The sequence below is a fragment of the Dama dama genome, chromosome 15 (genome assembly GCF_033118175.1).
Source record: "Dama dama isolate Ldn47 chromosome 15, ASM3311817v1, whole genome shotgun sequence".
Lineage (NCBI taxonomy): Eukaryota > Metazoa > Chordata > Mammalia > Artiodactyla > Cervidae > Dama > Dama dama.
The window spans coordinates 27388021-27403900 of NC_083695.1; the positions used below are offsets into that span (position 1 = coordinate 27388021).

The following is a 15880-nucleotide window of genomic DNA, read 5'->3' on the forward strand; positions in this document are numbered from 1 at the left end:
ACATTAACAATCATATAATACGTTCTGAATCTGGAAGTGAAAGCTGAAAAATCTTCTGTTTCTGGGAACTCAAATCAAACAGATAAAAACTTATTGAGTGCTTATCCAAGACAAGTATCCAGAAAGGACAAATATGAAGAAATAAAAGATTCAAAAACACATCTGATTCTGAAAAAGTGAATAATGTAACAGAAGAAAATAATATGGTTTTACCTATCACAAAAGGGATAATTCACATAACAGTCAGTTAATCAAAACAAGGAGAAACTATTTATTGATTATTATCAAAATGTAAGAGAATAATAAGACCGGGCATAAGAAAGTCAGGAGTGCAGAGAAACAGATACCAAGACACTTCCAGGGTGTATGCAAATTGGGAAAACACCTCTAAAGGACAATCTGGCAACAAGTACCAACCTCTTTTTTAAAATACATACTTTTAATCAGAAATTGCATTTCTAGGGATTTTTCCCAAAGAAATAACCTGTAAAGTATTTAAAGACACATGTACTACAAGGAAGCAAGCAACATGGTTTGTAACCATGAATAATTACAAATAATCTAAATGTCTTACAATATGGACATGAAAGTGATGACATAGCTGGCTAACCATCAGCATGGAAATATCTTTAAGATAGGAATGAATGGGAAAAAGAAGCTTTATTAAAAATACATAGTATTTTTCCAAATAATATATACCATTGTTCTTAAAGACAAGTAATGGCCCCACAAAAAAATAAAAATAAAGACAAGCTATGTCCCCACACATTCTAGTATAAAAAGCTTAGAGCAAGGCCCAGAAATGTGAATTTTCAATATTCCCCCTCCCTGCATACGCACACACACACACACACACACACACACACACACACACACACACTGACTTGGGTAATCCTGGCGCAAGTATTCTATAGAGGACCCTTTGAAACACAGTGTATGAACATATCTCAAATTTGAGAGTGAGTATATGTGCAAAATAGAAACAGGATAAAATAAGAAAGTACAGCCTGGAAGTGATATTTAATTAGAAGACTGAGAGATGAAAGAATAAGAAAATGAAATATAATACATCTACTCAGACTATCAAGTAACCATTAAAATAATAACCACAGTGACAGAAACAGACAATATGATACAGTTTTAAGTTATGTCAATCAACAGCAAAAAAAAAAACAACCCACAAAAATCTAGACCAAAAAAAGGCAAAGGAATTTGTGACAACACAGATGGACCTTGAGGGCATTATGTTAAGCAATATCTTTCTTGACAAAGAAAAACAAGTACTGTATGATGTCACCAATATGTGGAATATTTTTAAAGCTGTACTCATAAAAATAGAGAGTAGAATGGTGGTTACCAGGGGCTAAGGGGTAGGGAAACTGGGGAGATGTTATTTAAGGGAACAAACTTGCCACTGGACAATAAATAAGTCCTAAAGATCTGCTGTACAACAGTGATTATAGGAAACACACTGTGTTATAGATTTCAAAGGGACTAGATCTTAATTATTCTTCCCATAAAAAATGAAATAATAATTATGTGACATGATACAGGTGTTACCTAATGCTATAATGGTAATCATATTGCAATATACACATGTATCAAATCAAAACACTGTGTATTTAAACCTACACAATATTATACATCAATTAAATCTTGATTTTAAAAACTAGGCAAAGGATTTACAAAGACTTTTTTTCAAAGGAGATATACTAATGGCCTATAAACACATGGAAAGAGTTCAACATCATTAGTCATTAGGGAAATATAAATCTAACTTATAGTGAGGTACCACTTTACATATATTAAGATACAATAGTTTTTTAAATGGAAAATAAGTGTTGGCTAGTATGTAGAAAAATTGGAACCCCCATACATGACTGATGACAGTAATGTGTAAAAGTGTAAAATGATGCAGCCACTGCAAAACAGTTTGGCAGTTCCTCAAAGTTAAACATAACATTACCCTATGACCCCACAATTCCACTCCCAGGTACCTACTCAAGAGCACTGCAAACAGATGTTCAAATTCTTGTACACAAATGTCATAGCAGAATTATTCATAAATACAGCCAAAAAGTAGAAACAACCCAATGGTGATTAGATAAACAAAATGCAGTATACCTATACAACGCCATTATCATTCAACCTGAAAAAGAAATGAAGTGATACTTGTACACCACTGTTGACAGCAGCATTATTCACAATAACCAAAAGTTAGAAACAACCCAATATCCATCATTAGACAAATGGATAAACAAAATACAGTGTACTAGATACACACAATGGAATATTATTCTGCCAAAAACGAAAGGAAATTATGATACATGATACAACATGGATAAACCTTGGAAATATTAAGTTAAGTGAAATATGTCAGACACAAAAAGATAAATATTGCCTGATTCTACCTATACAAGGTACCTGTAGAGACAGAAAGAAGAGAGGTTACCAAGAACTGAGGAGGAGAGGGAAGAATGAGGAGTTATTGTTTAATAAGCACAGAATTTCCATTCAGGATGATGAGAAAGTTCTGGAAATGGATAGTGGTTGGTTGTACAACACTGTAATTGCCTTCAGTGTCCCTGAATCCTGAATTGTACACTTAAAAATAGTTAAAATGGCATATTTTGTGTTATGCATATTTTGTCACAATCTTTTAAAGGCAACACAGAAAATTACTGTCAAAACACACACAAAAATTAAAAAATAAAGTAGTGATGTATGGTATAGTCACATACAACCTTGAAAATGGTATGCTAAGTGAAAAAAGCTAGACACAAAAATCCGCATATCATATAATTCCATTTATATGCAATGTACAGAATAGGCAAACCTATAGGGACAGATCTAAGATCATGGCATCTGGTCCCATCACTTCATGGCAAATAGATGGGGAAACAGTGGAAACAGTGACATAATTTATTTTGGGGGGCTCCAAAATCACTGCAGACAGTGACTGCAGCCATGAAATTAAAAGACGCTTGCTCCTTGGAAGAGAAGCTATGACCAACCTCAACAGCATATTAAAAAGCAAAGACATTACTTTGCCAACAAAGGTCCGTCTAGTCAAAGCTATGATTTTTCCAGTGGTCATGTATGGATGTGAGAGTTGGACCATAAAGAAAGCTGAGCGCGAAAGAATTGATGCTTTTGAACGGTGGTGTTGGAAAAGACTCTTGAGAGTCCCTTGAACGGCAAGGGGATCCAACCAGTCAATCCTAAAGGAAATCAGTCCTGAATGTTCACTGGAAGGACTGATGCTGAGACTGAAACTCCAATACTTTGGCCACCTGATGTGAAGAACTGACTCATTGGAAAAGACCCTGATGCTGAGAAAGATTGAAGGCAGGAGGAGAAGGGGATGATAGAGGATGAGATGGTTGGATGGCATCACCGACTCTACAGACATGAGTTTAAGTAAGCTCCTGGAGTTGGTGGTGGACAGGGAAGCCTGGTGTGCTGCAGTCCACGGGGTCGCAAAGAGTTGGACACGACTGAGCGACTGAACTGAACTGAACTGATAGGGACAGAAACAGATTAATGATTGCCAGGAAAGAGTAGGGAGTGATTGTTTAATGGGTATAGGGTTTCCTCCTAGGATGATGAAAATGTTCTGTAGTAAGATATTGCGGAAAAACCCAAGTGAACTTTTTGGCTAGCCCAATAGATAGATAATGGTGATGATTTCACATAAGGAATGTACTGGAAGCCCCTGATATGTACTGTAATGGTTAAAATAGGGAATTTTATGTTATATGAGTTTATCTCAACAAAACAAAAGCAGAAAAATTGTCACATACACAATTAAAACTATGCAAAAACCTATGTAAGTGTAAGGGGAAAAATAAAACAGAGATACACAAAAAGGCTTAAACGGGTCAGGGTTTTTTCTATTTCTTAAAACTTTTTATAACATTGTTACATTGTTTTCATAATAAAAAGATAACTATCATGTATCAAGTACCTACTAAAAAATTAAGCACTCTGTTAGGCATTTTCATGAATCATAAGTACTTTCCAACATACTAGGTGAACAGGAAACATTTGACAGAAACATGGAAAGGAGAGCAAAGGAATCTAGTTATGGGCATGGGGGACTGAATTCTTAGTTATGTATTTCTGTTAAACAACCCCAAAACATGGCTTTAGAAGAAAGATTTGTATATTTAATGCATAAGCTTATATAAGCTGCCTAAGGTCAACACTTGATTTTCCCTTATAATTGAATAGCCCCAAAGAGAAATTAGAATTAGTAAGAGACAGCATTCTTTTACAAAGAACCAGGACAGTGTTAAAGTTATAGTTCCTTAAAGTTAAAAGAAAACTGGTCTGTAAGTTGTTTCCCAGTCAATTTTAACTATAATGCAGTGATCATAGCTGTATTTTTATATAATTCATAAAATTACTTTTATGACCTCTGTTCATAAAATCAATTGCCTTTATAAAAACCACTTGGAGTAACAACCTGGAGGGTGGGACTGGGTAAAGGGCGGAGGGAGAGACTCAAGAGGGGAGGGAGATGTGGATACTTATGGCTGATTCACACTGTTGTATGGCAGAAGCCAACACAAAATTGTAAAGCAACTATTCTCCAATTAAAAATAAATTTTAAAAAATAATTTTTTAAAAAAATCCCACTTGGAAACCCCAGTACCATCAATTCTATAGAGAGAGCCAGTCCAGAGAGTTTTATAAGGCAACTCAATTCTTATAAATAAGCTGGGTGAAGATTTCATCCTTAATAAATTTATTCTGCCCTTTTGATATTTAATTGGACTTTAAAAGTACACTAAGATGTCTTTGGTAGATCTAGGTCTCTGCTGTTTCAAAATCAGTAGGTGCTACTATTGAGAACTCAAGACTGAATATCATACTAGCATCATACCCTTCAAGAAAAGAGGATTCCATCATTCTTGACTTTATTTCTTAGTTGACATGGCATTAGAGGACTGATTAGGTAGGAAAATCCTACCAATAAATTGTTCTAGTCCTTACTAGGATATATCTCCAGTCTTCTTCAAAATATATACATATAAGCAATATAATAATCAAAAAGCAATTCATAACTAATTGCTTAGACTTCAAAAGTACAATTGGTGGCTTCCCAAGTGGTTCAGTGGTAAAGAATCTGCCTGCCAACGCAGGAGATGCAAGAGACACAGGTTCCATCCCTGGGAAGATCCCCTGAAGGAGGAAATGGCAACCCACTCCAGTATTCTTTAGCCTGGGAAATCCCATGAACAGGGGAGCCTAGTAAGCTACAGTCCATGGAGACTCAGTCAGACACAACTGAGCACACATACATGCGAAAATACAGTCATCTGCAAAGGAATAATTTTCATGAGAATTATTTACATCACTTTTCAAGATGCCTGTAATTTAACAACTAAATTTTCATCAGGGTTTTGCTGCCAATAAATCAGTAAATTTTTTGGCCATTCTGAACTAAGCCCCTTACACATGTTATCACAAATGTACAGCTAGGGTTATTCTCCAATCAGTATAGAATTAAATTCAAGAATCTTGAATGGTGGCTAAGCTTCTCGAACTCTGTAGTTGCTACCAATTCTATTCCTTTTAAATGAAGTACAAAAGCACACAAAGCAGCTAAGTTAAAATTTCCACACTCTGATTACCTATCATTGGTTACCATATGAGCGTGCTGTGTTCAATTCAGTTCAGTCGCTCAGTCGTGTCTGACTCTTCGCAACCCCATGGACTGCAGCACGCCAGGCTTCCCTGTCCATCACCAACTCCCAGAGCTTACTCAAACTCATGTCCATAGAGTCAGTGATGCCACCCAAACATCTCTTCCTCTGTCATCCCCTTCTCCTCCCGCCTTCAATCTTTCTCAGCATCAGGGTTTTTTCCAATGAGTCAGTTCTTCGCATCAGAAGGCCGAAATTTTGGCATTTCAGTTTCAGCATCAGTCCTTCCAGTGAATATTCAGCACTGATCTCCTTTAGGATGGACTGGTTGGATCTCCTTGCAGTCCAAGGGACTCTCAAGAGTCTTTTCCAACACCACAGTTCAAAAGCATCAATTCTTTGGCACTCAGCTTTCTTTATGGTCCTACTCTCACATCCATACACGACTACCGGAAAAACTGTAGCTTTGACTAGATGGACCTTTGCTGGCTGTGTGCTATGTAGGATGCTCATAAAAATACAATTGTATAATGGAAAGAACAGGGATTCTGAGAGAGTCTGACTGGCCCAGCTTGAGCTGTCTGGTGGACAGAATTCAAAGATAGTTCCCCAGATCCCTGTCCCCACTGTACACAGATCCTGCCCCCACTTGAGCAGGATTTGTGATATGATGCAATAGTCACTGCAGTGATTACATTATATCATATAAAACTTTACTGTAGTAAACTAGAGAGCAGTTTTCTCCTGCTGGCCTTGAAAACCCCAACTACCATATTGTAGAGAGGGCCACATGGCAAGGTAAGTGGGCAGCCTCTGGGAACTGAGAAAGGTCCTCCACTGACAGCCAACAGGCCTGAAACCACAGGAGCTGAATTCTGGTAACAATCAGTGATCCTAGCAGAGGATCCCAAGCCTTAGATGAGAGCAAAGTCGCAGTCGGCACCTTGAAAACTGGTGAGACCCCAAGCAGAGGACACAGTCAATCCGTGACTATACACCTGACCCACAGAAACATAAGATAACAAATTCATGTTGTTTATGTCACTAAGTTTGTGATAACCTATTATTCAGCAACAGAAAACCAAGTCCCACACCTACCCCTTAACTAGAGCAGGATGGAATACCTTGACTAACAGGTGAAGTAAGTTCACATCCAATGGGGGAGGATTCATCCTCCTTAAGTGCAATTGAAGTGTCATCATCAGTTTGGAGGATGCATACTGGAAAAAAGAAGAGCAAAAATTACCCACCACAATATATTCAGTATCTGACATTTCATAGGCTTTCAAGGTTCAACTCACAACTCTTCCCTACTGTTGGCTCCCTAATCCCCCTCCCAATGCAAGAGACACAGATTCGATCCCTGGGTTGGGAAGATCCTCTGGAGAAGGAAATGGCAACCCACCCCAGTATTCTTGCCTGGAAAATCCCATGAATAGAGGAGACTGGCAGGCTACAGCCCATGGGGTCAAAAAGAGTCAACACGACTGAGCATGCATGCACACTTCCATATACACACTTCTAGAAATACATGTCACTGAGCCAGATACTAACAAAGAAAACATGAGGGTAACAAAATCTAGTCAACAAAGTAGGCTAATGTAACAAATTACAATCTTGAATCTGCCACTAATTAGACGTGTGACCTTGGGCAACCACTCATGGGCCACAGTTCCTATCTGAAAATAAAAGGATTGGACTAGCTCTAATGTTATTCCAACATTTAAATTCTGATTTATTAAAATTGGGAAGGGGGATCATCAAAATAATTCAAATTAAGTGTTGCTTTGTTATAAAAGGACAAAGAAATGTCACACTGCTCCCAAACATATGCCCCATCCCTCTCAGTATTCTGCTTCTGAAAGTGGCATCAAGAAAGTTTCACATGCAAATTAGCTTAATAAAAACTACCACATAAAGGAACAAAATCTGGGAGTGATATGGAGTAGGAGGCAACCAGAATCACAGGAGACTTTTATAAACTAAAATGTCCACAGTTGAAAATCAAATTTTTATGATGTTATTGTCATGAATGATAACATGCTTATATCATGATTGGGTTGAAAGATATGTATTTTACTTTTTTTCTGTTACTTGCCACTCACTGCATTAAATGGCATTGCTAAAGAGCTAATGCTGAAAAAGAACTAATTTAGAAATTCACACTTTTAAAAAATAAAACCTGTAATAAATTTGACCTCCTGGCTCATTTTAGCAATATGACAAATCATTTTAAAAGGCAATTTAAGCTTTTTAAAAGCCTGCTGCTGCTGCTGCTGCTGCTAAGTCACTTCAGTCGTGTCCGACTCTGTGTGATCCCACAGATGGCAGCCCACCAGGCTCCCCCGTACCTGGGATTCTCCAGGCAAGAACACTGGAGAGGGTTGCCATTTCCTTCTCCAACGTGCGAAAGTGAAAAGTAAAAGCCTACAGTAACTCAAAGAAGTTGAAAATGCAAAGCAAAAATCATAATCATCAAAATAACATTAAATCTAGGTATTTCATTTTTTAAATGATGCAAAGAAAAATTAATCACAATTGTTCTTACCAAATGCATGTTAATTTTGTAATATTCTTTCCCTTTGCAGCATTCCTTTCTCCCACACAAACACACAAAAACCCTCAGTAGAATTTCTGATTGAACTATTTTAACCATAATCAACTCCCATTACTGTCGAGTGTTTGCAAGTGAAGAAAACTCTTAAAAGGGGAAGTTAGGAAAGAGTAAGAACTTTCCATAAATATTATCATTCAACAACACAGAAGAAAGGAGTTTTAAAAAGACTTCAAGATAGAACCAATAAATAGTAAGATAAAATTATAGGTTATCTCAGCATACATAGAATATAAGAGATAAAAAGACAAAGTTTTATTTCTTCTAGGATAATGTCTACTAGAAAAGCAAACGTTAATATAAATGTTAATATACATGATAAAAGTACATGTGCATACATGATACAAAAGTAAATGTTAATATACATGATAAAAGTTATGCCTGGAAATGTCAGGAATAACTTTGCTCTTATATAGTATTCATAAAGAAACTGAGAGCACACATGTAGCTCTGCCAAATTAAAATCAAAAAGATAACTTTTTTTTAAAAAGAAAAATGTTTTAAAAGCAAAATCTCAAATTACATAAAACTTATTCTTACAATTCTCAAGTATTTTGCTTCTCATCCACAATTAATAGATTTAGACACTTATTTTAGTTAAGTTGTTGTTCAGTCACTCAAGTTGTGTCCGACTCTACAACCCCATGGACTGCAGCACACCAGGCTTCCCTGTCCTTCACCACCTGCCAGAGTTTGCTCAAACTCATATGCATTGACTCAGTAATGCCATCCAATGATCTCATCCACTGTTGTCTCCTTTACCTCCTGCCTTCAATCCTTCCCAGTATCAGGGTCTTTTCCAATAAGTCAGCTCTTCACATCAAGTGGTCAAACTATTGGCGCTTCAGCTTCAGCATCAGTCCTTTCAATGAATATTCAGGACTGATTTCCTTTAGGATTGACAGGTTTGATCTCCTTGCTGCCCAAGGGACTCTCAAGAGTCTTCTCCAGCACCACAGTTTGAAAGCATCAATTCTTTGGTGTTCAGCCTTAATGGTCCAACTTCCACATCTGTACACAACTACTGGAAAAACCATAGCTTTGACTAGACAGACCTTTGTCGGCAAAGTGAAGTCTCTGCTTTTTAATATGCTGTCTAGGTTTGTAATAGCTTTTCTTCCAAGGAGCAAGCATCATTGGACTTCATGGCTGCAGTCACCGTCCACAGAGATTTCGGAGCCCAAGAAAATAAAGTCTGTCACTGTTTCCATTGTTTCCCCATCTATTTGACATGAGGTGATGGGACTGGATGCTGCAGTCACCGTCCACAGAGATTTCGGAGCCCAAGAAAATAAAGTCTGTCACTGTTTCCATTGTTTCCCCATCTATTTGACATGAGGTGATGGGACTGGATGCCATGATGTTAGTTTTTTGAATGTTGAGTTTTAAGTCAACTTTTTGACTCTCCTCTTTCACTTTCATCAAGAGGCTTTTTAGTTCCTCTTTGCTTTCTGCCATAGCGGTGGTGTCACAGGTCATTGATATTTCTCCCAGCAGTCTTGATTCCAGCTTGTGATTCATACAGCCTGGCATTTCGCATGATATACTCTGCATATAACTTAAATAAGCAGGATGACAATATACAGCCTTGATGTACTCCTTTCCCAATTTGAAACCAGTTCCATGTTCAGCTCTGTTGCTTCTTGACCTACCTACAGGTTTCTCAGGAAGCAGGTAAGGTGGTCTGGTATTCCCATACCCTTAAGAATTTTCCACAGCTTGTTGTAATCCACACAGTCAAAGGCTTTAGCATAGTCAATGAAGCAGAAGTAGATGTTTTTCTGGAATTCCCTTGCGTTTTTTAGATCCAACGGATGTTGGCAGTTGATCACTGGTTGATGATCACTGGTTCCTCTGCCTTTTCTAAGTCCAGCTTGTATATCTGGAAGTTCTCAGTTCACGGACCATTGAAGCCTAGCTTTAAGGATTTTGAGTATTCCCTTTCTAGCGTGTGAAATGAGCACAATTGTGCAGTAGTTTGAACATTTTTTGGCACTGCCCTACTTTGGGATTGGAATAAAAATTGACCTTTTCCTGTCCTGTGGCAACTGCTGAATTTTCCAAATTTGCTGGCATACTGAGTGCAGCGCTTAGTTAAGGGAGATGGCCACCAAACACATGAAGAGATGTTCAACATCACTAATTATTAGAGAAATGCAAATCTAAACTACTATGAGATGCCACTTCATACCTGTCAGAATGGCCATCATATTAAAAATCTACACACAATGCTGGAGAGGTTGTGGAGAAAAGGGAACCTTCTTGCACTGTTGGTGGGAATGTAAACTGATACAACCACTATATGGAAGTTCCTTAAAAAACTAAAAATAAAACTACCATATGACCCAGCAATCCCTCTACTTGGCACATACCCAGAGAAAATCATAATTCAAAAAGGCACATGCATCCAAAGGTTCATTGAAGCACTATTTACAAGAGCCAGATTATGGAAGCAACCTAAATGTTCATCAGCAGAAGAATGGATAAAGATGTGGTACCTATATACAGTGGAAACTAATTACTCAGTCATAAAAATGAGTGAAATTGGATCCTTTGTAGACACGTGGATGGACCTACAGATTGTCATACAAAGTGAAGTAAGTCAGAAAGAGAAAAACAAATATTGTATATTAATGCACAGGGCTTCCCAGGTGGCACTAGAGGTAAAGAACCCACATTCCAATCAGGAGACATAAGAGAGGCAGATTCAATCCCTGCATGGGGAAGATCCATATGTATGGAATGTAGAAAAATAGTACTAATGAACCTATTTGCAGGCCAGGAATAGAGACACAGAGGTTAAGAATAGACAAGTGGGCATGAAGAGGGTGGGGAAGAAGACAGTGTGACAAATCGAGACAGTAGCGCGCGCGCACGCGCGCGCGCGTGTGTGTGTGTGTGTGTGTGTGTGTAATCACACTATATATTCACACTAGGGAACTCTACTCAGTGCTCTACAGTGACCTAAATGGGAAGGAAAGCCAAAGAGTGGATATTAGTATATGTATGGCTGATTCACTTTCCTATGCAGCAGAAACTAACACAACATTGTAAAGCAACTATACTTCAATAAAAATTAATTTTTTTTAAAGTTTAGATGAGAAAGGTACTGAAAAAATCTCAAGAAAATTCACACAACTTTCAAGTGAGGTCACTTAACAACTGGTCTTCCAAAGAGCAAGGATTCGTTCTCCTGCCTTAGTATGAAATCCCTGCCCGCACCCAGGAAGATTTCTGGATCTGTGAAAATTTCTGTGAGAAATTACCATGAGAAAGATGGTTACGTTTCCCTGAACAGGTTCAGAAATTTAAAGTAATAAAAGGCCTCCTATGGTTTTCTGAAAATCTTCCAACAGACAGAACTTTCTGGTAGTAGGACGCCACAGTGTGCGAGCAGGAGGTGCTTGCACGCCCCCTGGGATTCCCAGCGCCAACCCTTCGGCCACATTCCCCCTTCAGTTCTCTGAGGTAAAAACCAGGGTACAGACCGACCGGATTCCAAGAACTTTCACGAAATAACGCAGTTAAAGTACCCAGTGCAGAAGCTACACTTAACAACTGTGTGGTTGGGGGGGGGGGGGGGGGGGCTGGAATTAATGGCATTTAAAGGTAAAATGCAGACCTAATCCGCAGAACTTTGTTCTCAAAGCACCTTCAAGTCACCCCGTCAACTGAGAAAACTGAGGCCAGCAACGAAGGGGTCAATCGGCAGAGAATGCAAGATGACTGCCTGGGCAAGAGCCTGGGAGAGGCGAGCCCGGGGGCAGCTGCGGAGGGCTCGTGCCTCCCCTCACTCCTCCCAGTCATTCCGCACATTGAGGAGCCTCAACGCGGTCAGAGCAGTCCAAGATGCAGAACTTTTCCAGGGCGCGGGCCCGCAACACTGAAGGAGCGAGTTTTTTTGTTTCAAATCTCTCTCTGTGACCTAATGAGGAAGCGGGAGGGCAAACAGCAGGTCTGAGACCAGAAGCTAAGCAGGGTGGCGATTTTCAATTTTCCAAGCGCATGGAAGGGAAGGATTTCTAAGATCCTCTCTTAAAGGCGTTTACTTAAACTACTTAAGGGAGATTTTATTATTTCTTCGCGTTAACGAGGTAGCTCCTGCAACTTGAGCAGTAAGCCCCGGCCGCCTCTCACAGCGGACCTCAGGAAGACTGTAGGCCCCGCCCACTAGCGTGTCTGCTGCGCATGTGCTCAGTTTTAACACTAAAGTGTCTCCGCCTTCCTTTTCTCGCCGTGGCAGCGATGGCCGAGTGGTTAAGGCGTTGGACTTGAAATCCAATGGGGTCTCCCCGCGCAGGTTCGAACCCTGCTCGCTGCGGAAGCGGTTGCCTTTACCCTTTTTTTCCACAGAGTTCTAATAAATACCATCAAATGATAATCCGCATTCTTCAGCTACATTTCCGATATCTGCCGGCTAAATGGTCTGACTACAGAGAAATTAAACGTGTCAAAGAAAAGCCAGTGTCAGTGCTGTGAACATGCCACTAATGAAAATAGTCTTCTTTTATCCTAAACAGCAAGCTAATCTTTCAGAATCTTGTTCCTCGTTCACAGAATAAAAATAAAATGAAGATAAATATTGGTGAGAATCTTCAGGCTATCATAGCCTGAGCAAGCTATCATCTCATTAAAACTGATGGTAAACCTAATACTATCTCTCCTTCCATCCCAGAATCACCTTCACCTTCACCTCACAACATCAAAAAGTGGTGTGAAATACAAACTTCTAAAAGTTCAACTTCTAAAGTAGAATAAGTAGATCCGCACGATGGAACCCTGCATGTAGCCACTAAAATGATATTACAGACATGGGAAGACTTTCCCAATATATTTCCAAATGCAAAACGTTGGACAGGTGGAAAGACAGTATATATTATTGTCACATTTTTGTTAAACAATTCACTTATATAATCATTTATGTGGCAAAAATGGCAGGAAAAAAGAATGAATGGGGGGCTGGAAAGAAAGAACCAAAATGTTAGCAGTAATTATTATCTCTGGATGGTGGAATTTGGGGGGATTTTAATTTTAATTTTCCTAACAGTTTTTTGTTTAACTTAGTTTTCTAAAATGTGTGTATTCATCCAGTATTTTTTTTTAATAATAAAAGGACCAACTCTAGCAGCTTAAACACATAAGTGGTTTGTCTCAAGAAATCTGGGAACAGTTAACTCTCCAATGGAACAATGGAACAGTGCTCTTTCCAGCTTTCTTTTCTGCCATTTTTATTTTATTTTATTTTATTTTTTGTTCACATGGCACATGTGGGATCTTAGCTCTCTAGCCGGGGGAACCATGCCCCCCGCCTTGGAAGGACCAGTGTTAACTAGTGGACTGCCAGGAAAGTCCCTCTGCTCTGCCATTCTCAATGCGCAGGCCACATTCCAAGCATGTTGTCTCATCGTCCTAAGATGATTGCCAGACCTCCAGACCTCACATCTGTATTCAGCTAGAAAGTGAAGAGACAAAAACCCTGTTTATATCTCATTTCCTTGAACTGTGTAACATGACTACCACTCAGTTCAGTTCAGTTCAGTTGCTCAGTCATGTCCAACTCCCACCAGCTACAGGAATTCTAATGAAATAAGTGTTTTAAGCTGAGTGTATTGCTACCCAATTCAAAATTAGAATTTCATTGATAAGGAAGAAAAATGGATGGATAGGGAGTGGACAATCAACTGTTTCTGCCACACTCTTCTAACAGGAAAGTCAAATTTTCTAGGCATAAGACCTTCAATTTAAGTCCCCTATCTGCCTCCCCAGCCTTCCCACCCTTCTCTTCCATCTCCTTTTGAGTTATTAGAAGGCTTCCCAGCCCTGTTTGATGGCTCTTGTCTTTGAACCTTTTCACTTGTTCACACACAGTTGCCTTCCTAGTGAGAGGACTTGCTCTCTTTTTTAATCTAGATGGAAGACTACAATTTATCCTCACTCCCCCCTCCCTCTATCACAGAAGCTGAAAGAGCCACTCATTTGCTTCCAAGTACCTCTTGCAGGTAAGGAGGTAGCATGTGACCTAGGCCCAACCAATCAGATGTGCCCACTGCCCCCAACTTTCAATCAGAACTGCTAATGCAAAGAAGCAGGGAGGGCAAGGATCCACCCTGTTGATAAGCAGAGGCCACAGCGGCAGCTGCGGAGATTGCTAAGGGTAGCAGCACCAACGTCACAAGTGAAGTTTACAGTCAGTCCTTCAGCAGCAGCAACAATAGTGTCGTCATTCCACATTGATCTTGGACTTTGCCTAGCCTAACTTACTCCTGTCCCATTTTCCAAAAGTGGTTTTGCAGCCCTCCTGGAGATTTTATGAACTATTTGATTTCCTTCCAGTAAGTATTCTGCTTAAATCAGGCCCAGTCAATTTCTTTTCTTCCTAACACCAGATATAGCTTCCCTCTTCACCTCACCATTACCTGCTGGGAAAACTCATGTTCTTTCCTCAGGTGTCACCTTCTGGGTAAAGCATTCCTGCAATTTCCAGGTTTGACCCCAGAGGCCCCATTTTTATTCTTTTATTCTCACTACTTATTATAGTAAATCTCACATTGAACTATTTCTGTCCTTTTGCCTCTCTCCCCACTAAACGGTAAATTTCCTGCGAATGTAAAAAAGGATCATGTCTCATCTTTGTATCCCTGACTAACACAAAAAAGGCACTCTATGAATCTTTAATAAAGGAATGAATAAATACATGAATCAACACACAAGTCCACAGTCCACCCCTAGAATAGCCTGGAAAAAATGGCAGGGGAGAAGCAAACTTGTTATCTTCCTTTTGAAGACCACTTACCTTTCCCTCAGGCTTCCCAGGTGGTACAGTGGTAAAGAATCCGCCTCCCAGTGCAGGTTCCTGAGTTGGGAAGATCCCCTGGAGGAGGGAATGGCAACCCACTCCAGTATTCTTGCCTGGAAAATCCTATGGACAGAGGAGCCTGGTGTGCTACAGTCCACAGGGTCACAAAGAGTCAGACACAACTGAAGCGACTTACACATGCAACCTTTGTCTTAGCATGAACGTGAGTTAATTTAATATATAATATTCTTCTCCCTTCCTTAGCTTTCCATTTCCTTCCCTTTCCTTATTTTTTCCCTGCCATCTTTTTATTTTTCTTCTGTTCGCTTGTCTTGTAGCACTGAAAGAACCGACTAAACCAGGAGGCAAGTGCATACAGACCTCCATCTCTCTGGGCAACCTCCATGCCCATCTCCCTAAGAGTGGTTCACTTTCACCCTGGCCTCCATGTAACGTGAATATCATCTCTTTCTGTGGGGAGCTGGGGAAAATCCACAGACGATTTTAGAGATGTGGAAGTGGTTCTGTAGCACACTCCTCAGAGGACACCACCTCAACTTCTCCTTCTCCTTCCACCTTTCTCTTCATCCAAGTCCCCCAGCGCCTTCACTCTCCTGTGCAACCCTGAAGCCTACAATTTCCAACCTAACTTCATATGGTGAATGACCTTGAGGATTTTCCCTCAAGATCCCAGCTCTTTCACTCTTTTATAATACAGAGTAATTAAGTCTCATCCCTATGCATTGGCATCAGTGTGCCCAACAATCAAAGAGCCCCCCTCAGAAGGCAGAGGAAGATATAAATATGATACCAAAGTCT

At 39.6% G+C, this 15880-nt stretch overlaps 1 protein-coding gene and 1 non-coding gene across 2 annotated transcripts in view; one reads left to right on the forward strand and one right to left on the reverse strand.

Moving 5' to 3' along the window:
- CTNNA3 (catenin alpha 3) overlaps positions 1 to 12046 on the reverse strand; it is a 1844203-nt gene extending 1832157 nt beyond the window's left edge. The window contains exons 1-2 of the mRNA XM_061163003.1: positions 11888 to 12046; positions 6776 to 6871 (exon numbers count right to left, since the gene is read on the reverse strand). The gene's annotated coding sequence lies outside the window, so the exon portion shown is untranslated. The remainder of the gene's footprint in view (positions 1 to 6775; positions 6872 to 11887) is intronic.
- A 458-nt stretch (positions 12047 to 12504) lies between these two features.
- TRNAS-UGA (transfer RNA serine (anticodon UGA)) lies at positions 12505 to 12586 on the forward strand. Its single transcript has one exon. It is a non-coding gene; the product is annotated as a tRNA-Ser (tRNA).
- Positions 12587 to 15880: the final 3294 nt, after the last annotated feature.